At 33.7% G+C, this 27,439-nt stretch overlaps 1 long non-coding RNA gene across 3 annotated transcripts in view; it reads right to left on the bottom strand.

Moving 5' to 3' along the window:
• Positions 1 to 566: 566 nt before the first annotated feature.
• Positions 567 to 27,439, bottom strand: part of LOC143665361 (uncharacterized) — a 125,355-nt gene continuing 98,482 nt past the window's right edge. For all 3 annotated transcript variants that reach the window (XR_013166910.1, XR_013166909.1, XR_013166911.1), the window contains 2 exons: positions 19,502 to 19,601; positions 567 to 659 (listed from right to left, as the gene is read on the bottom strand). This is a non-coding gene — a long non-coding RNA (uncharacterized LOC143665361). The remainder of the gene's footprint in view (positions 660 to 19,501; positions 19,602 to 27,439) is intronic.

Genomic DNA, 27,439 nt, shown 5'->3' with positions numbered 1-27,439 from the left:
ATTTTTATTTTAACTACCATTACAAACACAATGATTTATAACAATTGATACCATTCCCACATTTATAAAAAGAAGATAAATTGTGTGATTTATTTGTTTTACTTCAAGCCTAATTTAAAAAAAAATCAAAGGAAACTTCTATAGTTCTAATTACTAATGAATGCTTTCATTTAATATTATTCTTTGATTATTTGGCAATGATTTTCTTCAGAATTCAGTGTATTTGTCTAGAACGTACTACTGCTGTTATTCTAACATTCCAAGCTACCGATTATGTTCACATTCCATACATGGGCAATCACATGAATAGCTCTCTATACCTCTGAAGGATATTTGTGGATCTCTAAAGAGTTATAGTTATTATTCAGATTAAATTCCGAAACTGTGGAAGGTGTATTTTTGAAGCACAGAAACCTCATATATTCACAGAAAAGTCAGAATAATCCATTTTTCCCTTATATGAAACATTTCTGTAAATAAGCAAATCTTTTGTAAGTCAAGCAATAGCTTTGGAAAAAAAAATAAAATGGTACTAGAGCATAAAAAAATTAATTCAACTTATAGAAGACTGTTAAAGCCTGACAAACTTTATTCCAAAAATAAGCAAACTTCTGTCACTGTATGTCTTCTCAGGCTCAAGCAATCTTTCTCACAAGATACTGAAAAAAAAAAAAACAACATGAATAACTTTACTATGTACAAAAAATATATATATATATGTTACATATAAATATATACTCCTATATGATAAGTGAATTATTCTGTGCTAGTGACTGGTTTAAGTTAAATGATTTGTGAAAAATAAGGAAACCCTACCTTGACATATCATACAGATTGCTTTTAAATTGAAGTGCTACTCGAGGGAGGCTCCCACAGCAAGATGTCTTTCCTTCACAGCAGGAAACTCACCTTTTCTGAAATGTAGCCTTGCACGGGCATCTAAGACCATGATCTTTTTTCTTTTTTTTAACTTTTCAGAAAGCTGCTCAATAACTACAGATTCTATGAAGCAGACACCATGCTGACTTCTGAAAGTATAAAAAACTATTGGGGTCCAACAGAGTTCAGTTCGGACCGAATTTTGTGTTGAATCCACTGCAGAAAATTTCCAGTGTGTTTTGTTTTCAGTGGTGAATGACTCCAATCTGCTGGTGAAACAACCCCTCCTACCCGTACCATCCTCTCTAACCGATCCCCCCACATTTCCACATGATAGGAAAAAGGAAATCTTCCTTTTCTATCACTTTAGCAAAATGATAAATTCACCAATCCAGCGATATCTATTCTTCAGTTGAACTGTTTTAAAAACATTCATTGTGCTATCTGGGCTCAAGGCCTCAGAAAATGAAACAGGTAGCAAGCAGCACAGCACACTAAAAATCTCCCTATTCTAAGAGTTTTGAAACCTACTGTTGTCATTTAGTGCTGAACCATCAATCCATTTATCTCGCTTGGCATCACTTATTTTACCTGTGCAACTATATAGTTGAACCAGATATATTTCTATTTCACTAACAGATTTACAAATATCTGATTCCAAAGCAGAACAGTTTTTAACCTAAATCATCTAGTACTTTCTCCCTGAATGTCTACATACTAAAAGAGTGATATACTTGCCAAAGTCTAATTTACTGTGAAATAGATTATTTACGTATCTGTGCAATTTAGTAATCAAAACCACTGAATGAAGTTTTCTACTAATATTTATTTTTGCATGAAGTAATATTATTTTGAATTTTATCACTGAAAGTATTATCTTCATTGAACCAAAATGCCTCATTGCCAAGCTACTTTTTAAAGTCTAGCTACTTTTATCTTTCCTCAATACCAATTTTCTATGGATTAGAAGAAATAGTTAAATGGATTGAACCTGTATTTCTGATATGGTAGTTCTTTTCTCTTATTCCCAGCAAGGTATCTTTTCTTTTTTCTGGTTCACATGAGCTCTCAACTGTGTCCATAATGTGAGTCTGTATTCACACATCTCTTGCCTGTCTTTACTCATAGCTACCCAAAGAACTACTACTAACACAAAATGTTTTGGCACATTAATTTTTTTTACCATCAGTACTATTTAGTGAGGTTCACTGGATTGATTTTTATTTGGCCAAGTCAGAAGGTTCAAATCTGAATTCTGAGGTTATAAATAGGCACTGTAGGTGGTAACACATGGATAACAAAATAAGGAAAATGTAAACTAGATATTTAGACTCAATGATAAGCAAGAAACACTATACTGCTATTTTTAAATTCAACATTTGAGGGATGCTTTGTAGATATTGGACACAACAAATACCCACAAAAATGCAAGATAATGTACATGCGTTAATATAAAAAGAATTAAATTGGGGGGAAGGGAACTGGAGACAGAGTTATTCCAGAAACAATGAAAAAGAAAGATAGTGGGAAGTACTGTTTTTGCCTTACTAATAATAAGAGACATAGCTTTCAATACATATACATACATGAGCATTTTTTCCATGTAAGAAGGACACATTGAAGAGAATTAGCCTGAACCATCAGAACTGAGTGTACAATATTATATTTTAGGAAATGGAAAGATCATTTATTTAACGACTATTTATGATAAACTGCATTGATGGCTAGATCTGGGAGGCCATGCTGTCAGAAAATTGCCATCTCATTTTTTGTTACGCATACAAAGCATCCCCCCACAGACATGGAAACACTTCCAAATGTACAAATGCCAATGTTAAGATGGAGTTGAATTTATGTTATGGAGCAGTACATAAAAAGTTCAACTCAGAGTTTATAGTCTAATAAAATTAACTTTTAAACCATATTTCTAACATCAAATGAATGCTGATTTTGAAAACCCAGTCTACTGTTGTAAAGTTGGTAGGGGAGGTTAGGAAAGATTTGAATTTATACTGCCTATTATGGTAAAATACAACTTTCATTTAGAATTCTTTCTAAGTTACTTTGAACCTCAATAAAATATTTTATGCAGGAACTGCTTTCGTGTGTTGAGAGCCCTGGGAATTCAGTTTTCCTCATTCTGGCAGTTACTCCCTGACCACCGGCAGATGACAGCTTCATCGTGCCTGATTTGATCCTTAACAGAAAGGATCACATGAAAATAGTCTTACATTGTTAAGAAATTCTGCTCCTTCCTTTTACAAATTAAATTTGTCAAAGTGAATTAAATAAAAATGCATGCCAGATTTATCATAGAATTTTGAAAATACGTCTATTTTATCATTTATATTGTTCCTTTCCAACAGCCCTAGTATAAGAACATTATAAAAAGCATTGATTAATGTTTCCTGCTCAACGAGAACATTAACAAAAAGAATATCCACCGTTTCTTAATATTGCAGAGTAATCGTTCGTATTCCCCAGGATGTATCCTTGCTCATATAAATGCGTTTCTGTTCGTGATCTCCTTGATTTGAACTTAAATCCTGTTAACTTGGTTATATTTTCACCCTAACTTCTTCCCAGAGCTAACATTGCAATTGACCCCCATCACTGTGTGCTGACATATGCAACCCGGAAATTTTCACTTTTTCTACCAATTTATATATTGTCACTTGTTTTTCATTTCACTTTGCTGTCATCATTTGCTTATTTCCACAAATCAGTTGATATGTATAGCTCTCTCACTGGATTTTAATCCACTAAAGAGAAGGCTATTTTATTTATCTATACATTCCTGTTTCTATTGCATAGTATTGCTAAGAGCAAAAACTGTGGTATCACATTGCCCAAGTACAAGTCCAGCTATATATTTCATTGTGATATGACATTGAGCAAATGGTTTAATCTTTGTATTAATTCCTATTCAGGGAAATAGGGACAATGATTATTTGCGCTCATAGGGCAGTATTTAGGATGAGTTTGTATTTTGCATTTGAAGCAAATAAAAAGCATCCAATATTATTATTTTAAATTATTATTTCAATTATTCAAATTATTGAATTATTATTCAAATTATTATTTCAATTTTTATTATTTCATCTCCAGTCCCTGCCATTGTGAATCTGCATGCCCTGAAAGACTAACTCATTTAATGCAGGCAAACAAGAACTAAATCATAATATTACTAAAATATACTTCACTATAAGGACACCTAAAACTGTAAATATCTGTGTTTAAAGGGAAAGAAATGTGTGATTAAAAGATGTAAAATTATTAAATTATTGATTGTTTATTAATATTTTACAATAAAAATGTTGTCTCATAAAAGAAAACTATTTGGTCAAATCCTAAACTTATCAAGTGTATGTTAGAGGTTGTTTAAGTAAAAATTAAGTAGAAAATTTAGCTTTGCATAGAACTTTTCTACACACATTTATTGTTTACATCAAAGTAGAGCTATACCAAGTTTCCTAAGATTTGTTTCATAAAATGTTGGTACAACTGGATAGTCAATAGTTTTGAGCGCTAATGCGTTAAATGAGTAAAACAGATTTCTTTAGAAATTTTAATGTGGTAATTTGCATTATGAAACTCTACACAGGATTATGTGTAGAAGAGAGTTTTTCCTAAATTTATTTAGGCTTTATTCTGAGATTACCACTTAGGACTAGTACTCTGCCACACAAAATAGGAAAAAAAATTATATAGACTTTTTAAATTTGTTTGGTTTGAACTCAATTTTCATAGTAGATTTGGTTTTTTATATAAAAGGAAATAGGAGAAATAGGGGTCATGATTTTCCTAATGATATTGGACTGGCTGTCACCTGTTTATTCTGCTAATATACTTAGATTTTGTAGGTCCAGAGAATGCTATTCTATTAGTTAATGAAGAGAGAAAGAAATGAAAAGTTAGAGAAGTAATGGAAATTTCTTCTCAGTCTCTCTCCTTTCTTAACATACTACAGATGAAACTACATCTAATAGAATTGCCAGAAAAATTTTGAAGGCTCAATTGAGGGAGGCTGTCTTAGAGAACTTGAAGTGAGAACTGTAAAATGGTTTGCTTAACTCAATAACTCAGATAGCATCATTCATCCGTCTTCTTTTGTTCAAGGGGAAAGCTGGACTCAAAATCTAAATGCATGTTTATTAAAGAAGATCTCATAGAAATTCAAGACTTAAGCTCATCTGCCTTATATAGTTAAAATTCTTAGGGATACTTATAATATAATTGAATTATAAGGTGCCCTGCGAGCTTTACCACCTTGAGGGAGAAAACTATAAAACTAAATGGCTCCCTGGCTGACTGCAGAATGAAGGAGGCTTCTATAATTCATTTATAGATGATGCCAAGATCCATAAAACTTGAATAAACAGTCAGACTTCTTTAAATTTTTTGTCCTTTTTAATCTAAGTAAAACATGCACTTAACTTTCTTCTTTTCTGTACAAAAAAAAGTCAGGTGAGCTTTGTTAACTTCCCACATCATTTGTAGCTTATTTTTCAAAATTCTTTTTCTATCCCAGTTTAGACTAACTTGTTTTCAAGTTATTAAAATTTATTTTGCTTTCTTTCACACTTATGAACATTTCTCCAGGAAAATTTTGTAATATAAAAAAGGGAAAACATAAACTAGGATATTAGTATGCAGGTATGTGTGCACGTGTATGTATATATATATAATGTGTGTGTGTGTTTGTGTGAGTTAAAGTGTCTTTTTAAAGCCCAAAATGACAGGGGTGGGGAAGAGAGAGAAAGAGAGAGAGAGAGAGAACAAAGAACTTTACTATCTAAAACATTCAGGATCCAAGTCTGAACTGTGGTTATTTTGTCTTCTATCTTCTATATCTCCCAAATCAGTTCTTCTTTGATTTCATTTCTTCAATTTGTGGAAATGGAATCTGGAAACGCAGGATTCCCTATGATTATTAATCACTGTCTGGCACTAAAATTCAAAAAGGAGCATATCACAATATTTTAACTCACTCAATGCATTCCCTCATTCAGTTAATTACCTTGATGCTTAAAATGCATTCCCTGCACATATGAGGGGCTTGTATGTACCAATGGCATTAGGCAGATTAAGCAAATGTAAGAAAACAAACAGCAGATTCTGGGAAGAATGTATTGTGAAAATTACATTCGTTCTTTCAGACTAGGTACAAAAAACACTTTTGATATTGTTTTTCAATTACTATCCTCTTCTTTCCCATTTCTCACATCTTAGCTGAGTTAACCAACTAGAACCTTCACAATCACTAGATCATTCCGTTAAGATTCCTTATAATAGCATCAGTGTTGTTTTTTCTTTTGAAGGGTCTAGTTAATATAGCTTTCATACAGGCCTTAATGATAGAACGGAGTTTACACATGGGTGGATTTTGATTCAACATTTTATGTTTCAGTGACAATAATGGCTTGCTGAACAAGTCTCTGTAGACCTTTTGTTCATATGTGGCACATATTTATTTCCATTTTAATTGTTTTAGAATTTCAGTTCTCTAATGTTTAAGTGCTTATGGTTTTATTTATTGCAAAGTGTCATGGATCTGTCTGTGCTAAATACATTACCAATATGCTACAACAGAGAACCCAGGACCATCTTAGAATTCCCAATGCAGTGCCTTTAAAGAGATCTTACAAAAGGAAATGAAAATTCCTCTGTCTGAGATTTATAATGAACAACTCCCATAGTTATTAAATTTGTCATAAGAAGATCTTTTTTTTTTTTAATTAACAGTGTATGGAAAGCTGCTGCGTAAGTGGAATTATAGTGAGTTAAAGCATTTAAATACATTTGCTCATTCTATCTCTTTTGCTCTTAAACTAGACTGATTACTTAAAATAAGGGTAATTCCATTTAAAATTGTTTTGCTGGTTAAATAGAAGGTGCTGGTTAAATTTCTCTTTTGATTTTTTGTGAATACAATCTTTTAAAATTGCATCTAGTGGGGCATACTTGCACATTATTAAATCGCATTCAGACAAAAGAGCAATTCTGCAGGAGAATTCATAACCCTGATTGTAACCCAGATTTACATTAACTTTCTGAATGAATTAAAGCATGGGCATGTATAAAAAGGCAATAAGTTTAAATTTAGATTGCTGAATTAACGCAAATCAAACACCTATGCTGTGAATATTCACAAATCTCCAGAAACAGTCCTTTTGCTTCTCACCTTCTCCCTACAAATTATATATACTCCAAGACTTCCAAATCTATATAGACTCTATGACTGTTATTGAACTTCAAATAAAACCAATCTTTCATTAAATCTTTTTTCTACCATGGTGATAACTTTATTTCAAGGTTGAAAAGCAATATAGAATTTGCAAGTTTAATAATAGTTTTAAATAGCTTGAGGAAATAATTAAAACAATCTACTTTTCTTTAACTTTCCTTTTCCCCCAGGAGCCAACCCTTGGTCCACCGCCTTCTAGTTATTATTTCACTTTGTACACATTCCTGAGGGAGATAATTTGCTGATTGCATTTTTTCTAACTCCATTTCTGCCTTGAATGCATTACTTTAAGGAAATCATCTTCAAATCTCTCCAAAGCTGCCTGACTCTGAATTGCATCTCACAGGTTGCTTCTTACCCCTCACTCACTAAGTTCAAACCACATAGTCTTCCTTTCACCCCTGAACAAAGGAGCTCTTTCACACCTCAGGGCCTTGTGCTTGTATGACCTCCCCGCTGTCTGGTGCTTTCCTGCCCTTCCTGCGATGAACTCCTTCCCGTCCTTTAAGTCTCACCTCAATATGGCCTCTCGATCACCACAGCTAAAGTTGACTTCACTCCTTTAAACTGTTTTTTTCATTAATAGCATTTACTGCATTATTGCTTATTCACTAGTTTGTTGTCTGGGGTTGTTAATTTTAGAAAAGTCTATGGTCTAAAACAGGAACAGGCAAACTGTTGTCTGAGCCCTGATATTGTACGGCCCTGAAGCTAAGAATGTTTTTATATTCTTAAAAAGTTTGCTTAATTTTTTTTTTAAATCAAGGAGGAATGTGCAGCAGACTTTGTATGATCCAAAAAACCCAAATATTCCCTATCTGGCCCTCTAGGAAAAGTTTGCTGATCCCTGGTCAATGATCTTCAAAGTGGGTGCATGCATTCCAAGGGAAGCCAAAGCTAATCCATTGGGGTCTTAATTTTGTGCTCTTTTGCTGTTATTTATCATGTATGTTTTATAAAATAGGTCATTTTAGTACAGTAGTATATACATGTAATTTATAAATATATGTATGCATGCACATACATACACATGTACATATATATGAAAGAGATGCTCTTCAGAAATTTTTAATAATGAGCTTCATGATAAAATTTGTGGAGGTGACTGGGACTAAAATAACATTAATGAGGGCAAGAAACACCATCTGTCTTTCTATAGTCCCATCATCTAATGCACACTCAATACATATTTTTTGAACAGAAAATGGCAGCTGACTTACCATACCGAGCATATATTATGTACCAGGCATGAAGTAAGTTCTTGGTAATAAGACCTCCTCTGATTATCGCAACTACCATATGAGGTAGGCCCTAATAACCCTGTGTTACAAATGAGGAAACTGAAGTCCAGAGAGGTTTAATAACTTCTGGAAGGTCATATTGTTACCAACAAAAGGTGGAGGCTGAGTTCAGATACGGGTCTGACGTCAAAGCTGGTGTTTTTAGTCAAAACTGAGTTGTCTCTAATTTCATTCCTTTTGATTCCTTTTGTGTATCAAGATGAGGTCACATTTTGGAACCCTTCATGGCTTGAATGATGAAGCAATCTCTGCCATATTGTCTTAGAAGAGATCATTGAGTTTTCCATTTACTGCTGTGAGGTGTGTATATTGCTAACAAAAGTCATCTCCAAATTGTTATAAGCTTTTAGGGTCACTTGTGTTTAAGTATGGTTCTGTCATTTACTAGATAAATCATTTAACTTTTATAAGTCCATTTCTTGTCTATAAAAAAGGGCTAATAATATTTTCCCAGATGAAGTTGCCAAGATTAAATGCATATGAAAGTAATTTGCATACTGAGGTCTAAAAGTATTAGTTCCTCTTCTTTAGTCAGACATAATTATTTTCTAGTTATGACATATATCTCGTCAGACATAACATATTTTCTCTGACTCATAGTTTTGAAGCATGTTTTGCTTAACAAATCACTTGGGTAACTATTGTGCAGAAGTATCATCACTCTGGCAAAGGAAGGAATCAAATCCAGGTCTAGCTTTGACCTTCTGTGACTAGGCTTTTAATATCCCCTGGTTTATGTGGTGTTAGATAAACATGCACATACTCACTCTCTGTAATGTAGATTTCAAAGAGAAAAATGTTGTATTTTTGAAATATGTTTATTGAGAAACATCGACACATGTACAGTCTGACCATATCAAGCAGTGCTTACAATATCATCACATAGTTGTGAATTCTTCATCATGATCATTTTTAGACCATTTGCATCACTCCAGAAAAAGAAAGGAAAAGAAGAAAAATGAATTCATACATGCCATACTCCTCACTCCTCCTTCTCTTTGATCCATAGTGTTAAAATCTATACAATTTTTACCCTTTATCTCCTGCTATTAATTATTTATTCTGTATTCTTCTTCTTCTTTTTTTTTTTTTACTCAATTTGCCCATGCCCTGGATAAAAGAAGCATCAGATAAAAGGTTTTCACAATCACACAGTCACACTGTAAAAGCTACATAGATATGCAGTCTTCTTCAAGAATAAAGGCTACTGGTACACAGTTCAACAGTTTCAGATATCATCCTCTAGTTATCCAATACAGTGTAAACTAAAAAGGAATATCCACATAGTGCATGAGAATGATCTCCAGGATAACCCCCTGACTCTCTTTGATATTGCTCAGCCACTGAGACTTTATTGTGTCTCATTTCTTTCTTCCCCCTTTTGGTCAAGAAGGTTTTCTCATTCTCATGATACTGGGTCCCGGCTTATCCCTAGGAGACAGGTCCCATATTTCCAGGGAGATTTACTGCACTGGTGGTCTTGTCCCATATAGGGTGGAGGGCAGTGAGTTCACCTGCCGAGTTGGCCTAGAGAGAGAAGTTACATCTGAGCAATGAAAGAGGCTCTCCATGGGTGACACTTGGGCATAATTATCAGGAGGCTTAACCTCTTCTTTTCAGGAATAAGCTTCAAAGGGGCAAGCCCCAATAAAGAGCATTCAGCCTTATTGAATTGGTTGTACCCACTGCTTACAAGAATATCAGAACGTTTAATATTTCCTCCTTTCTCCCCCAGTCCCCCAGGGGACTTTGCAGATATCTTTTTATTCCTTCAGCACCAAATGCACAAACTCAACCCTTTTTCTATCTTCTGATAACTTTGTTCTTAATTTTAACTCTCAAAATTCACTCATTAATATTAGTTCATATTATTAAGACCATACAGTATTTGTTCTTCTGTTTCTGGCTAATTTCACTCAGTATAATGTCCATAAGGTTCATTCACACTGCTATATGTTTCATGACTGTGTTCTGTCTTACAGCTGCATAGTATTCCATCATACATATATACCACAGCTTGCTCAGAAACTCTTCCATTGATGGACATTTGGACTGTTTCCATCTCTTGACAATCATAAGTAATGCTGCTATAAACATCAGTGTGAAAATGTCTGTTTGTGCCCTTGCATTCAGTTTCTGAATATATACCTAGTAATGGGATTGCTGGATCATATGACAATTCTATACTAAGCCTCCTGAGAAAGCACTAAACTGTCTTTCAGAGCAGTTGCAACATTTTATATCGCACCAATGGTGTGATAAATGTGCCTCTTCCCCCCACACTCTCTCCAGCACTTGTTGTTTTCTGTTTTATTTTTTTATTTTTATAATGGCCATTCTAGTGATGTGAGATAATTCTCATTGTGGTTTTGATTTGTGTTTCCCTAATAGCCAGTGAAGTTCAGCATCTTCTCATGTGCCTTTAGCCATTTATATTTCCTCTTCTGAAAAGTGTCTGTTCATGTCTTTTGCCCATTTTTTAAATTGGGTTTTGTCTTTCTGTTGCTAAATTGAAGCATCTCTTGATATATTCTGGATACTAAACCCTTATTTGAAATCTTGCTTCCAAATATTGTCTCCCATTTCAGAGGCTGCTTTTATACTTTCCTAACAGAGATCTTTCATGAACAAAAGTGTTTAATTTTGAGGAGTTCAGATTTATCTATTTCTTTTTTCAATACTTATGCTTGGGGTTAAGTCTAGGAAATCACCTCTTATTACAGTATTTATAATATATTTCCTCATTTTCTTCTACCAGTTTTATTGTCTTAACTCTAATATTTAAATCTTTGAAATATTTTGAGTTAAATTTTGTATAAAGTATGAGATATGACTCCTCTTTCATTCTTTTGCATATGGATATCCAGTTGTGCAAACACCATTTATTGATGAAGCTGCTCTGTCACAGGTGGATTGGTTTTACCACCTTATCAAAGCTCAGTTTTCCTTGATGAGAAAGTCTATTTATGAACACTCAATTTGATTCCATTGGTTAGTATATCTGTATTTCTGCCAGTAGCATGCTGTTTTGACCACTGTAGCCTTGTAATATGCTTTAAAGTGAGGTTGTGTGAGACCTTCCACTTCATTTTTATTTCTCAAGATATTTTTAGCTATTCAAGGCTTTTGTATTTCTGCAAAGTAAGTTGTTGGGATTTTAATTGGCATTGTATTGAATCTATAAATCAATTTGGTTAGAATTGGCATCTTAACTATATTTTGTCTTCCAATCCATGACCATGGTATGCCCTTCCATTTATTTAGGTCTTCTATGATTTCTTCTAGCAATTTCTTGTAGGTGTCTGTGTATATCTTTCATAGTCCTAGTTAAATTCATTCCTAAATATTTGATTGTTTTAAATGCTATTGTAAATGGAATTTTTTTCTTGATTTTCTCCTCAGATTGCTCATTCCTAGTGTATAGAAGCATAAGTAATTTTGGACATTGATCTTATACCTTACCACTTGGCTGTACACATTTATTAGCTCTAGTAGTTTTGCTGTAGATTTTTCAGGATTTTTGACATACAGTTTGATGTCATCTGCAAACAGTTTCACTTCCTCTTTTTCAATTTGTATGCCTCTTATTGCTTTTATTTCTTGTTCTTATCTAATTGCTCTGGAGATAAATTTGAGCACAATATTGAATAACAGTGGTGGCAGTTGGCATCCTTGTCTTGTTCCTGATGCTAGAGGGAAAGCTATCAATCTTTCCCCTCAATGGGGATGCTAGCTGTGGGTTTTTCATACATTCTCTTTATCATGTTGAGGAAGTTGCCTTCTATTCCTACTCTTTGAAATATTTTCCTCAAGAAAAGATGATGAATTTTGTTAAATGCCTTTTCTGTGTCAATCGAGATGATCATGCAGTTCTGCTTATACTTATTGATATGTAATACATGAATTGATTACCTTGTATTGGACCAGTCTTGCATACCTGTAACAAATCCCACTTGGTCATAGTGTATAATTCTTCTAATGTACTATTAGATTAAATTTGCATGCATTTTGTTGAGGATATGTGCATCTATATTCCTTAAAGAGATTAGTGTGCAATTTTCTTTTCCTGTAGTATTTTTGTCTGGTTTTAGTTTTAGGGTGATGTTGGCTTCATAGTATGACTTAGGTAGCTTTCCCTCCTCTTGAATGTTTTTGAAAAATTTGAGCAGGATTGGTACTAATTCTTTCTTGAGTATTTGGTAGAATTTACATGTGAAACCCTCTCTCCTGGACTATTTTGGTCGGGAGCTTCTGGATGACTGATTCAATCTCTGTACTTGTGATTGGTGTGTTGAGGTCATCTATATCTTCTCAAGTCAGTGTTGGTTGTTCATGCTTATCTAAGAAGTTGTCCATTTCATCCACATTGTCTAGTTTATTAGTGTGTAATTGCTCATAATATCAATTTGTTAACTCTGTTATTTCTTCAGGGTTAGTGTTTGTGTCTCCTCTTCCATTTCTGATTTTATCTAATTGCATCTTCTCTCTCTCTCTCTCCCTCTCTGTCTCTCTCTCTCCATCCATTTTATTGATTTTCTCAAAGGACCAACTTCTGGTTTAGTTGATTTTCTTGTTTGTATATTCTCAATTTCATTTACTTCTACTCTGAGCTTCATAATTTCTTTCCTTTGGTTTGCTTTGGGGTTCATTTGCTGTTCTTTCTTTAGCTCTTTCAAATGAATGTTAATTCCTCGATTTTTGCTCTTTCTTCTTTTTAAATGTAGGCATTTAAGGCAATACACTTTCCTCTCAGCACTGTCTTTGCTGCATCCCATAAATTTTGATAAGTTGTGTTTTCATTTTCATTTGCTTTACTGATTTCTTTTGTAATTTTTGCCTTGACAGAGTGTTTTTTTAAGGGTGTTTTGTTTAAATACCATATATATTATTTCAAGCTTTCTAAACTTATTGAGGCTTGCTTTGAAACCCAGCATATAGCCTATCCTTGAGAATGATCCATAAGCACTTGTAAAAAATATGTATCCAGTTGTTGTGGAGTATAATTTTCTTTTAATGTCTTTTAAGTTAAATTCATCTATCATATTTTTCAAAATCTCTGTTTTCTTATTGATCCTCTGTCTAGATGTTCTATCCATTGATGAGAATGGGAAATTGAAATCTCCAATATTATGATAGAGGTGTCTACTTCTCCGTTCAGTGTTGTTAGTGTTTGCCTCATATATTTTGGAACACTCTGACTCGGAGCATAGATATATATGATTGTTATGTGTTCTTTCTGAATTGTTCTGCATATTAATACATAGTGTCCTTCTTTATCTCTTTGAATTGTTCTTAATTTGAAGTATAATTTGTCAGATATTAGTATAGATACCCCTGCTATTTTGTGGTTGTGTTTAAATGAAATACTTTTTCTGAACATTTCACTTTCAACCAATTTTTGTCCTTGGGTCTAAATTGAGTCTCCTGTAGACAGCATATAGATGAGTCCTGTTTCTTAATTCATTCAGTCAGTCTATGCATTTTGGGGGTACATGGCCTGTGAATCGAACCTGGATCTCCCACATGAATGGCAAGCATTCTACCACTGAACCATCGATGCACAGTTTATGTCTTTGATTGGAGAGTTTAATCCATTAACATTTAATGTAATTACTGTAAATGCCATACTTTATTCTACCACTTTGTCTTTTGGATTTTATAGATCATTTCTAATTTATTTTCTCTTTTAAACTTTACTGATAATCTTCATTTCTACACTCTTCTCCATGCCTCTCTCTCCTGCCTTTTTCTATATGCTTATAATGCTCCTTTTCCTATTTCTTTTTGAGCCAGTCTCTTAGACAGAAATTTTCTCAGAGGTTATTTGTCTGAAGATATTCAAAATCCCCCTTACTTTTGAAAGACAATTTTTCTGGGTATAGAATTCTTGCTTTGCAATTTTTCTCTTTCAGTATTTTAAATGTATCATACCACTGCATTTTCACCTCCATGGTTTCTGCTGAGAAATCCAGTCTTATTGAGCTTCCCTTCTATGTGATGGATTGCTTTTCTCTTGCTACTTTCAAGATCTTCTCTTCTGACATTTGACAATCTGATTATTAATTGTCTTGGAGTATAGCTGTTTGGATCTATTCTGTTTGGGGCATGCTTGGATTTGTGATTTTATATCTTTCATAAAAGATAGTAAGTTTTCAGTGATTATTTCCTCCATTAGTCTTTCTCCACATTTTCTCTTCTCTTCTCCTCTGGAACACCCACAACATATATATTCATGTGCTTCATGTTGTCATTCAATTCTCTGCTCATATTTTTCCATTCTTTTCCCTATATTTTCTTTTGTGTGTCAGATTTAAAATGGCCATCCCTCTAGTTCAATAATTCTTCCTTCTGTGACTTCAAATCTATTGTTGTAGGTTTCCATTTTTTTCATCTCTTCTACTGTGCCTTTCATTCCTATAAGTTTTGTGATTTGTTTTTTCAAACTTTTGAATTCTTTTTATGCCAACCTAATGTCTTCTTTATATCCTTCCTCAATTTATTGATTTGATTTTTGATGAGATTTTGCATATCTGTTCAAGCATCAGGAATCAGTTATTTCAATTCCTATATCTGATTTAGGAGTTGATAGGTTCTTTTGATTGGGCCTAACAGGTATGACCTGTTATTTTGGGCTGGCATCTACACATTTGATTTCCTTAATTAGTTTATTCTTGAGGTTGTTTTCACTCTTCAACTAAAGTTTTCTTGTGGTGTGGCTTTGTTGACTAGCTGGTCTTTGATACTCAGTTCAACTTATTCTAGAGCTCTAGTATGAGCATTCTGCTTGATCAGCATTTTTCAGCTCCTGTTTTTCTGTTCCTTGTTCTGCTTATATGGAACCCATTTTTTGAACAGGGTCTCCCTAGATATTATAGACCTGGTTATATTTTTCTAGACCAGACAGGCATATTTCTCTGGAGGAGAGAGTTGGCAAAAGCCATTTTCTTTGAGGTTGAGACCCAGCAGGTTTTCAAACTTTCCTATAAAGCCTTTAGACTCTGTCCTTTCCTATCCCACCTAGCTTGTGGTGCTTGTCTGCCTGTGACTTTCTACCAATTTCAGGTGATGTGGTGCCTTTAATTCCGACATCCTCTCCCTGCCAGGGGTGTGGTTGAGACAAAGATGAAGTAGTATGATGGCTTTAATTGCTTCGGTTTTCCAGCCCCTGGGCCCTGAATTTCTTGAAGGAGGGATTCTACTTGAGCCCTTTTACTTGGGGAAGTTACACCTTTTAAGGAGTTAACTACTTTCACCTGATTACTTTGTTTCTCAGCGACGCCTTAATTCCACCCTTGCCTGGGAGAGTGCTGGAGCCTGAGAGTGCTTGCAGTTCTAGCTAGTGATCTGCTTAAGAAGTTAAAAAAATGCAAAAGAGCCCAACTCATTCCTTGGGTTTGCCAATCAAGAACTTGAGTTGATATGTAGCTTTATATATCTGCAGACTCTACCTGCCTCCTTTTCTTGGAGTCTATCCTTTTCATACTATTTTATGCTATCCAATTCAAAAAGCCTCTGCTTTTGTTTTCCATCAGGCTTGCAACCTCTCTCCTAGGTAAGAAACCCCTTAGTTACTTTAGCACTTATTCCAGATTTCTTTATGCTTTAGGCCTGTTTTTAGTAGTCGGAAATTGTTAATCAATTCTGAAATTGGAACTTGGTTGAGCTAAGCCCTTGCTATCCATAAAGACTGTTTCTTTTCTGCTCAGGGAACTAGCCTGCCCTGCCCATGGGGGAGGGGAACTAGCCTCTGCAGCTTGGAGGACTTACAGTTCTGTGTGGGATCTCAGACATTCTACCTGGTCCAGATTTGTGTACACTGTGTGTCTAGACCTGGTGCTCTCCCAGCAGTTATTCTGTACCGTTCCTGGCTATTTACTAGCTGCTCTGGAGGACAAACTAAATTCCACACTTCACTATGATGCCATCTTGCCCTGCCTTTCCACATTGTATCTTCTTTTGTGTTTTATTTCTTCTAATATTATGTTTGCTAGAGTAATCCGTGTTTGCCTCAATTGGTAGTTCATTTGTATTGTGATTTAAGATTAACATAAATATATTTTACTATGTTATGTCAGTTTGAAAGTTGCTGGAATGTGACATACCAGAACTGGAATGGCCTTAAAATATAGGAATTTAATGTCACAATTTACAGTTCTAAGGAAGTGTAAGTGTGCAAATTAAGTCACCAACATGAGTATACTGTCACTCAAGAGAGGCTGATGGGTCAGAAACATCTCTGTCAATTGGGAAGTCACAAGGCTGGCATCTGCTGGTCCCTTTCTCCTAGGCTCCATTATTTTAGCCTCTTTTCCTGTGAGAGCTCCTTATTTTGCTTCTCTGGAACTGGCTTTCATCTATTGGCTTCCCTTTGCTCTCTGCAGGTTCTGGCTTGCTTAACATCTCATGGTGATGTCTGCTGGGCTCCAAGACTCTGAAACATCTGTGTCTCTGTTCTCAGAAGTAACTGTTCTCCAAGCATTTATATCTGCTCTTTGCATTGGCTCTGAGGCTTATGTCATTTATGAAGTTTCTCCAAAGTGTTTCCCCTTTAAAAGACTCTAGGAATCTAACCATGATTCATCTAGAATGGTTGGAGTCGATCTCCACTTAATGAAAAGATTCCACCCACAATCGGGCATGTCACTCTCTGCGGAGATAATCTAATCAAAAGTATCCAACCTACAGTATTGAATTAGGACTAAAAGAAATGGATGCCTCCACAAAATTGAGCCAGTTTTAAAGTCTGGCTTTTTGTGGGTACATAATATTTTCAAACCAGCACATATCTTATTGTAGTATATGCATCTGTATACAAATATTATTATATATAAATTATTTGTCCAATATTTTTGGGTTATACATTCAAGTTGTTTCCAGTTTCCAATTTGAATTTAAAAATTCTACATGTGTCTTTCAGTGTACATGGATGAATTTTTGCATATGGTATAACTAGCTGTTAAGGTACTTAAATTTTAAATTTCAGTAGCTATTACTGAACTTTTTCCAAAGTGGTTGCATGAATTGAGGAAACTATCTGCCAAAACAAATACCATGAAATTGGTTGGCTTAAACAATGGTAAAATTTGTTGGCTCATGGTTTTGGGGATAGGAGAAGTCCAAAATGATGTCATGATGGCGATGCTTTCTCACAGAAGGCTGTGGTGTTCTGGGGATGACTTCCACTGATTCTTGGTCTTTGGTGCTTCTGTCACATGGCAATGCACATACTGGCCTCTCTTGTTTTCTTTGTCTAGTTTCTGTTGACTTTTAACTTCTAGCTTTACCCTCTCTGACTTCCCCTCTAGGATCTTCAGTTTTAGGATTAAGACCCATCCTGATTCAGTTTGGTCACATTTTAAAGGGAATAACCTCATCAAAATGTCCTATTTATGATAGTTTATATGGATTGTAAAAGGATTAAATTTAAGAACATGTTTTTTTTCTAGGTTACGTGGCTTCAAGCCGCCACACAAGTAATAGTATGATATGGAAGTTTCCATTGCTTCATATCCTTGTTAATTTTTGCAATGTCAATCTCTAACTTTACTCGTTCCGGTAGATTTATAGTCATCCTTTGTAATTTTAAATTGCATTTCCCTGATGACTGGTGAGATAGAGTACCTTTTTATTTACTATTATGTTATTTGAGTAGCTTCTTTTGCTATAGACCTATTTCTGTTGCTTTTTCATGTTCTCTCAGTCTGTCTTTTTTAAAAAATGGCTCATAGAATTTTGTATTTAAATAAAATACTGTATACAAGCCATTTCTTAAGTATGCATACTGCAAATATCTTCTCTCATGGGAACTCTTATTTATCTTAATGGTTTCTTTTAATAAACAGATGTTCCTATTTTCAAAGTAATTTATAAAAATTTACTTTATACTTATTCCATTTATTTTGTTTCCTAAGAGATATTTCAAACATATCTCTTGATCCTAAAATCAAGAAGATATTCTGTTATATCTCTTCAATATATTTTATTTTTACTTCCATATTTTGATCTGAAATCAATTTTGAAATGATTTAATGCAAGACATAAATGGTTATACTATAATTTCTCAAATTGATGACCAATTAAAACAGCCTTATTTACTGAAACTATTCTGCTTTGCTTCACTGCATTATAATGACATTTTGGTCATAATCAAATATCCCTATACAAGTGGCTCTATTTCTTAATTCTTTCTGTTTCCTTGTTTACTTTTCTATTGATTCGCTAATACCAGACTTATTTAATTATTACAGTCCTATTGTAAGTTTCCATATTTGATAGAGTAAATTTTCTACATTGCTCATTTTTAAGAGTATCTTTCTTATTCTTATGATTCTTATATCTTATGATATAAATCATAAGATATAAAATAAGTGTACAGCTCAATGAATTTTCTCTAAGTGAACACTTCTTTTATCAGCACCCCAACTGGAACCAGAACAAAAGCAGAGCCAGCACCCCAGAACTCCCTGCTTTGCTGTCCTCCATTCATTATATTCTCTTGCCCTGTAAAGCCACTATTATGACTTCTTATAGTATAGTTTAAATTTGTCTTTTTTTTTTACATTACATAAATTAAATAATTCAGTACGCTACTATGTCTGACTTCAGTTGCAAAGAATTACATTTGAGAAAGTCATTCAAATTGTTGGATGTATGTAACTTTAGAATGTCTTTTTGCACTGCAATACAGTGTTCCATTGTCTAAATATAACAAAATGTATTATCCTTTCTACTGTTGATGAATATTTGAGCATTCTATAGCTTTTGTTTAATATAAAAAATGGTGCTATAAATATTCAAGTGTATGCAATTTAGTGACCTATATACTTATTTCTATTTAGCATATGTCTAAGAGTGGGAAGTGTCAGATATAGCATAACCTATTATTTTAATTATCCTTGTTTGCATGACAAATCAATTGAAAGTTTAACAGTTTTAATCAACCACCTTTTCATTTCCTCATGACACTGATGTCTGGACTGGGCAGGTTTCTACTGGTATTGCTGGAGAGCCCTCAGTTATCTATATCAGATATGTTGGTTGGGGCTAGGATAAGCTGGGAAATAGGACAGCTGACCTACTATCTCCATGTAGTCACAGAACTTCTTGTCAATGTAGGTTTTTTATGTGGTGTCTTCAGCAGGATAAATGGATTTCTTACATAGTGTCCAAGGCTCCTGAAAATGTAAAAACAAAATTGTCAGATTATTTAAAACTTGTGCCCAGAAATTGTACTGTGTTGTTTTTCACCACATTTTACTTGCATAGTTGTGTCACAGGTTCAAACAGATTTAAGGAAAAGGGGCTCCACAAGAGCATGAGAACCAAGAGATACAGTTTTGGATACATCAGTGAAATACAGCACCACATCCAGCTGAATAGATAAATGGGGACAGTTCTAAAATGTTCTGTTATAACATTGTTCATGTTAGGTATTGGGATAGAAGTTAGATTGCATTACTAAAACTAGCTAGAAATTGTTCCTCTTTTCTATTCCCCAGAATTGTTCATGTAATAGTAGTATTTAAAAATTTTTTTTACTATTATTATTTGCAATAGTAGCATTTTTTCTCTCTTAAATATATGAAAAAAAATCAACAATTAAGTCATCTGAACCTAAGCTTTGCTTTGTGGGAAGATTTTCCATAAATAACTCAATTTGTGAGATAAATATTGCCCTGTTCATATTTTGTCTTTATATCATTGTTGTTTTAGAAAAATATGCCCATTTAATAAATATTATGAAATTTACTACAGCAAATATATCTTTCTCTCTCTTTTTTTGATGTTTGTGGGAACTGCATTGCTGTTCCCTTGTTTATTTCTAATATCGGTAATTTTTAACTTACTTTTTTGATAATTTTAAGAATCAATTAGTTTAATAAGTTAAACAAAATAGTTTTGTCTAATGATTCTTTTCTATTTTATTTTTTATATTTTCATTAATTTTTGCCTTTTCATAGTTTGGTTCTTTCTTCTTTCTTTGATGTTGATTTACTGTTACTTTATGAACTTTTGAAACGGAAATTTAGGTAATATATTTTCAGGACTTTGTCTTTTCTAAAAAAAGATATTTTAAGGCAGTAAATTTTATTGTACACACTGATTGAAATTTATCCCGCACTTTTTTTTTTTTATTAACGGAAAGAAAAAAAAAAGAAATTAACACAACATTTAGAAATCATACCATTCTACATATGCACTCAGTAATTCTTAACATCATCGCATAGATGCATGATCATCGTTTCTTAGTACATTTGCATCGGTTTAGAGGAACTAGCAATACAACAGAAAAAGATATAAAATGTTAATATAGAGAAAAGAAATAAAAGTAGTAATAATAGTAAAAAAAAAAAAAAACCCTATAGCTCAGATGCAGCTTCATTCAGTGTTTTAACATGATTACTTTACAATTAGGTATTATTGTGCTGTCCATTTTTGAGTTTTTGTATCTAGTCCTGTTGCACAGTCTGTATCCCTTCAGCTTCAATTACCCATTATCTTATCCTGTTTCTAACTCCTGCTGGACTCTGTTACCAATGACATATTTCAAGTTTATTCTCGAATGTCCGTTCACATCAGTGGGACCATACAGTATTTGTCCTTTAGTTTTTGGCTGGACTCACTCAGCATAATACTCTCTAGGTCCATCCATGTTATTACATGCTTCATAAGTTTATCTTGTCTTAAAGCTGCATAATATTCCATCGTATGTATATACCACAGTTTGTTTAGCCATTCTTCTGTTGATGGACATTTTGGCAAGACAGCCTACACAATGGGAGATAATATTTGGAAATGACATTTCAGATAAAGGTCTAGTATCCAGAATTTATAAAGAGATTGTTCAACTCAACAACAAAAAGACAGCCAACCCAATTACAAAATGGGAAAAAGACTTGAACAGACACCTCTCAGAAGAGGAAATACGGATGACCAAGAGGCACATGAAGAGATGCTCAATGTCCCTGGCCATTAGAGAAATGCAAATCAAAACCACAATGAGATATCATCTCACACCCACCAGAATGGCCATTATCAACAAAACAGAAAATGACAAGTGCTGGAGAGTATGCGGAGAAAGAGGCACACTTATCCACTGTTGGTGGGAATGTCAAATGGTGCAACCACTGTGGAAGGCAGTTTGGCGGTTCCTCAAAAAGCTGAATATAGAATTGCCATACGACCCAGCAATACCATTGCTATGTATCTACTCAAAGGACTTAAGGGCAAAGACACAAACGGACATTTGCACACCAGTGTTTATAGCAGCGTTATTTACAATTGCAAAGAGATGGAAATATCCCACACTTTTTGAATGGCTTAAGTTTACTACCATTCAGTTCAAATTATCTTCTGAATTAATCTTATTAATTTTAATATTGTATTTTTAATTGCACTTGTTTGTATTTTCTAGTTATTGCTCTTGTTGATTTCCAGCTGAATTAGTTTGCTTAGAGAACATATGCTGAATTATCTTAAACATTTAAATAGTTCTGAGGTTTTCTTTATTGCTCAGCATATAGCTATTTTGTTTGTGTGTTTTGTGTGGTGGTTTGAAGCTGTATGTACCCCAGAAAAACACATTCTTCAATCTAATCCATTCCTATGCATGTAAGCCCATGTAAGTAGGGTCTTTGGATGAGGTTACTGTTGTTAAGGTGTGACCCTCTTAATCAGGATGGGTCTTGATCCTATTAGTGGAGTCCTTTATAAGAGAATGAAATTCAGGCAGAAAGAGAGAAAGCCATGAAAGCAAGAAGCTAAAATGAACGAAACCCTGATGAAAAGGTAGAGATCAGCAGACCCCACCATGCTCCTTGTCATGTGATAAGCCAAGGGCCAAGAGTCACCAGCAGTTAGTCCCGGAATGCCAAAGTGTTGGAGAGAAAGCATCATGGAAGATGCCTTGAGTTGTACACTTTCCTGACCCTAAAATCACAGCTAATAAATTCTCAATGTTTTAGCTAACAGATTTCATGATGTTTGCTTCAGCACCCTTAGAAACTAAAATATTTTGTTTTTGTTATACTAAATATACTTGAAAAAATATGAACTATCTCAGTTTTGGGTATAATATTCAAAACGTCAATTAATCAAGTTTGTTCTTATTTTCAATGTTCTTATTTTGTTTATTTCCCTAGCAACTAATGAGAAAGTCATATTTTTTTAATTTTGTTTTTTATTTATCTGTTTTTCCTTTGATATTTTTGCTTTCTGTTTTTCAATGTTGTGTTCTGGAATGTGTACATATTTGGGATATCTTCTTGATGGGTTGATCCTTTTATCATTATGAAATCAGCCAGTACATCACCAGCAAGTTTCTAGCCTTAGAGCATTCTTTGATAATGTTGTAGCTACATTGTTATGTTTCTGGGGGAATGCATGTTAACTTTTTCTTCCCTTTTAATTTCAACTTATCTGAGCAATAATGTTTAAAATTTGTCATCTTTAAACAACATGGAGTTGCATTTTTTATGCAATCTGAATATGTAGATTTTTTCTTTTCATTGGCTCAAACACTGCTGGGAAAAAGTAGTCCAAAATAGCTAAGATGCCTGGATTTTCTTCTTCTCTTAAAGCAAGGATGGAAAATTATTTGCTATTATATTGGATTTCTGATCCACTGAATAAGTATTTTAAAAATATATAAAGTTCTTCTTATATGGGAATGTTTTATGTTTCCAAATTACTTAGTCAACCACTACTAGAAATGAGATTAAAAAAAATCCCTGCACATATAACACCTTTATCCATCTAGTAATCTAATGCTATTAATGAATATATTTGATTCTTCTCCCTCTGGGAATTCTAGATCATATCCTCCCAACCCAGTTTGTTTTATACTTGAAATTCATTCAGCCAAAACAAAATAAGCTTTTAGATATTCATACAAATATCATAAGTGTTATCTCCACTTCTAAAAAAGATTTTTGTCCTTTACACAGCTTTTAGTTCACAATAGCCAGTGGGTAAGAAGTATGCACCTACTGTTTTAACATTATGTTTCTATAGTTCACTCTATAGCAAAGTTTCAAATGGCCATGTTTTATCATGTTAAACCTATGTGTAACTAGTCCATTCTCTTTAAGGCTGCATGCTTTCTTATTAAGCCTAATGATGCTAATTTGAATCAGATGTACTGCATCTCTGACAGCTATCACATTGAGACAGATTTCCATATAACATTCACGAGAATTTCACTTTTCTTTAAACATGGAGGTCTCTCTGGGAGCAGTGACTCAAGCTTCTCTTTCAACAATGCTCAGCCATTTAAATGAGAGGAATGAGACAATTTTAGAACTAGAGCACAGGAAGACTACCTGCCCAGTGCGCAACAGAGACTCTTTCCTTCTTACCACAACTACTTGTGAATTTGAAAGAAATGAATAAGCCATAAAAATACACATTTCTTTTAGATTTTCTTCTTTTCATTTTGGTACTAATTATTAAAAATAATAAATAAGAATTAAACTGTAGTAGATACCTCTGAGCTATTTTAAGATGAAATAAAATGTTCATGAGTTTATCTCAAAAAAAGGCAAACAGGGGCGGGCCGCGGTGGCTCAGCGGGCAAGAGTGCTTGCCTGCCATGCCGGAGGACCCCGGTTCGATTCCCGGCCCCAGCCCATGTAAAAAACAAACAAACAAAATATAATAAAACAAGAAAATGTTTAAAGATGTTTCCCTTTCTTCCATCCTTCCTTCCTTCTCTGTCTTTCCTTCCCTTCCTCCCTCTCTCTTTAAAAAAAAAAAAAAAAAAAAAAAAGGCAAACTATATTTGCTCCTGAGCATTCAAGTAGTGCCTCCTTCCTCTGAATAAAATAAACACCATGAAAACATAAATGCGGTCCATGCAGTGAGAGAAGCTTACCATCATTTAAACATGAAAATTTCAGGAGCATTGGGCGTGACAATTTTCTATGTTCTCATGTTGACAGACATCATAAAATGTCCCACTTGAGAATTTTGGTTTAACCGAAGACCATTCCTAATTAAATGGAACTGAAAATTGACTTGTAAACATTGACATATTCTTCACTTGATAATATATTAAGAGTCACACCTCCCACAAAATATATTCAAATATTGGGATAAATGAGACAAAACTACATTTATACTTCTTTACCAAAATGGATTTTATTTTTCAAGAAAAATTAAATGTTACATATATAATTGGCATTGATACTGTTGAGGTTGTTATTAAAAGGAATTGAGTGATATAAACTGTATATAAAAGTAGATTATTACTATTATGAATTAATTTTATAGAAAATTGTAAATATGGTTTCAATGACATCCTTTCCACTATTACTTTAACAGCCAACAAACACAATTGTTTAATTGAAAATATTTGTGCTGTAAATATTTCAAACACAACCACAGCATAAAATACCTAGCCTTAATACATTCAACTACTTAGAAACTATTTTCTCTGGTTAATAGCATTGCTTGTGAAAATAGAAATTTTTTGCTGTGATAATACACACAACCCAAAGTCCATATGCATGAGTTATTAAAATAAAAGCTTATTTTGAAAGATGCATAGTATTCCTGCCACATTTTAAAATTTTAAAAATACATAAAATAAAACAGGATGATGAAACAAAAGTCAAACTGCATCATGATTCTTTCTTTCTCTGATATTCACTCTTTCCCTTCATAAAACGTGCAAGTAAAGATACACAAAACACACACAGATTTGTAAATATTCTCATTAACATTTTTCTGATTGATATATCCAGTCCACAGTTATTTTGTTCTCCTTTAGTCCCTGTGGTGGTTTGAAGCTGTATGTACCCCAGAAAAACATATTCTTAAACTTAATCCATTCCTATGGGTTAGGAATGGGTCCATTGTTTAAGTAGGACCTTTTGATTAAATACTTTAGTAAAGGTAGGGCCCACATCAACCAGAATGGGTCTTAATCCTATTACTGGAATAATTCATATCCAGAGTGAAATTCAGACAGACAGAGAGAGAAAACCATAGGAAGCAATAATTTGAACATCTACAGAACCCGAAAGAGAAAGAAAGCACCAGAAACCACCATGTGCCTTGTCGTACGACAAACTAAGAACCAGGAAGGCAAACCCCAAATGTCACCGTTTTGGGGAAGAATCAGGATAACTCCTTGATTTGGACTTTTTCCACACATCAAAACATAAGTGAATAAATTCAACAAATTTCATGGAATTTGTTTGTGCAGTCCAGGAAACTGAAGCTGCCATCATATTTCTAAAAATTTATTTGTAATTTTAACTGAACTAACCTGGAGTTTTGGCATCAGATAAGTAGCCATTATTGGAATAGACAGATGTATCTGATTAATGTTTTTTTAAACAGTTGAAAAATTTAATGGTCTCAACATTTACATTTATAGTATCTGATATAAATGCTTAATAAATACAATTTTGGGGGGAAGTTAAGGGAAAATTTCTTAATTTCTATTTAATAAAGTAAAGACTATGTGAGGACATTGTAAACTTAAATAATGAGAAAAAAACAGTTTTGTATTAAAAACAATTATAACCAGGAACTCAAAGAAATGTTTTGGAAGAATTTACATTATAGATTGGATCCATTTGAAAAAAAAAGCTTCATCATTTGGCAACAAACATGTAGAGATATGTATGTCAATAAGAATTATTAACTCAAAAACAACTTATTTCAGAATCTAAAAAGATTAGCATCTATTTCTGGTATAGATAAAAGAGCTTAAAGGTATTCATTTCTAGATTTAAAAATATGTATATTATTATGGCAGATTCTGCATTGATTAAACATCTGAGAAGTATGTCAGAAAAAAATGTTCATGCCAGCTGACATATCTCTTTTACTGGTTTTAGAGTATTGCTATTACCATACACAATTGTTCAAGTGGAAAATCAGTGTATAATGAACTATAGCTATAGAAGATCACATTATAATTAATGATGGCTGTGATAAATTGAATTATATTCCCACAAATACACATTCACGTCCTAACTCCTTGTCTGTGGGTGTGGACTCATATGTAAACAGAATCTTCAAAGATAACACTTGGATTACGCCCAACTGAAATAGGTGGTCCTTTATCCAGCATGACTGGAGTCCTTATAAGCAAAGGAAATTTGCACACAGAAGCAGAAACCAGAGGTGAACAAAAAGAAGAAAATCTGACATGTGGTTGAGGCAGAGATTGATTGTTAGCAAGCTATAACCACAAAGCTAAAGAGTTCAGGCCTGATGATACTTTAATTTTAGACTTCTCCTCTCCAAACTGTGAGCTGGTAAATTTTGGTTGTCTACCAGTTTTGTGATTTTTTTTTTTATGGCAGCTGTGACAAACTGAGACAATAGTAGCTTTAATAATAAGCATACTGAGTGTAGTACCTAAGCATTTTTATAATTCAGAGCTAATGAAATTTTTTCAAAAGACATGAAAAGTTAAAACTTGAGGAAGCTAAGTAGATAGAGATTTCATGGCATCATGACACAAATTTGACAGAAAGATTTTCTCTCACATGAAATAGACAGAACATTTGTCATCGACTAATGATAAAACAAAAATATATAAAGACATTCACCTGTATCACTAGAATTGTATTGTAGCGAAACAGTCAAAATAATGACCATTAGCATCTCATTTTACCCAGCAGACAACAGTATTTAACGTCCTCTATTTACCTGAAACTGTTATCAGAATATCAATGTAAATAAAATAAAATTAGATGCTATTGTCATGGCTTTTGCATTATAGTCAGGGAGAAAGAGTTACAAAACAAAGCAAGTATTTGCAAGTAGGATACTTGTGATAATGGAGTGAAATTAAGTATTGAGGTAGAACAAATCATATACATTGGGTGGGTGTTAGAGAAGATCTGTCAGAAGAGGTAATATTTAAGCTGAAACCTAATGGATGAGAAGTCACTGACCATGCAAAGAGTGGAAGCAGATCATTTCAGACAGAAGAAAAAGTATGTACATTGGCCCTGTGCCTGGAAAATATTTGATGTGGTTGAATAACTTAATG

Source organism: Tamandua tetradactyla, chromosome 21 (genome assembly GCF_023851605.1).
Source record: "Tamandua tetradactyla isolate mTamTet1 chromosome 21, mTamTet1.pri, whole genome shotgun sequence".
NCBI classification, from domain to species: Eukaryota; Metazoa; Chordata; class Mammalia; order Pilosa; family Myrmecophagidae; genus Tamandua; species Tamandua tetradactyla.
The sequence above is the reverse complement of the archived record's forward strand: the minus strand, read 5'-3'. Positions and strand labels throughout refer to the sequence as shown.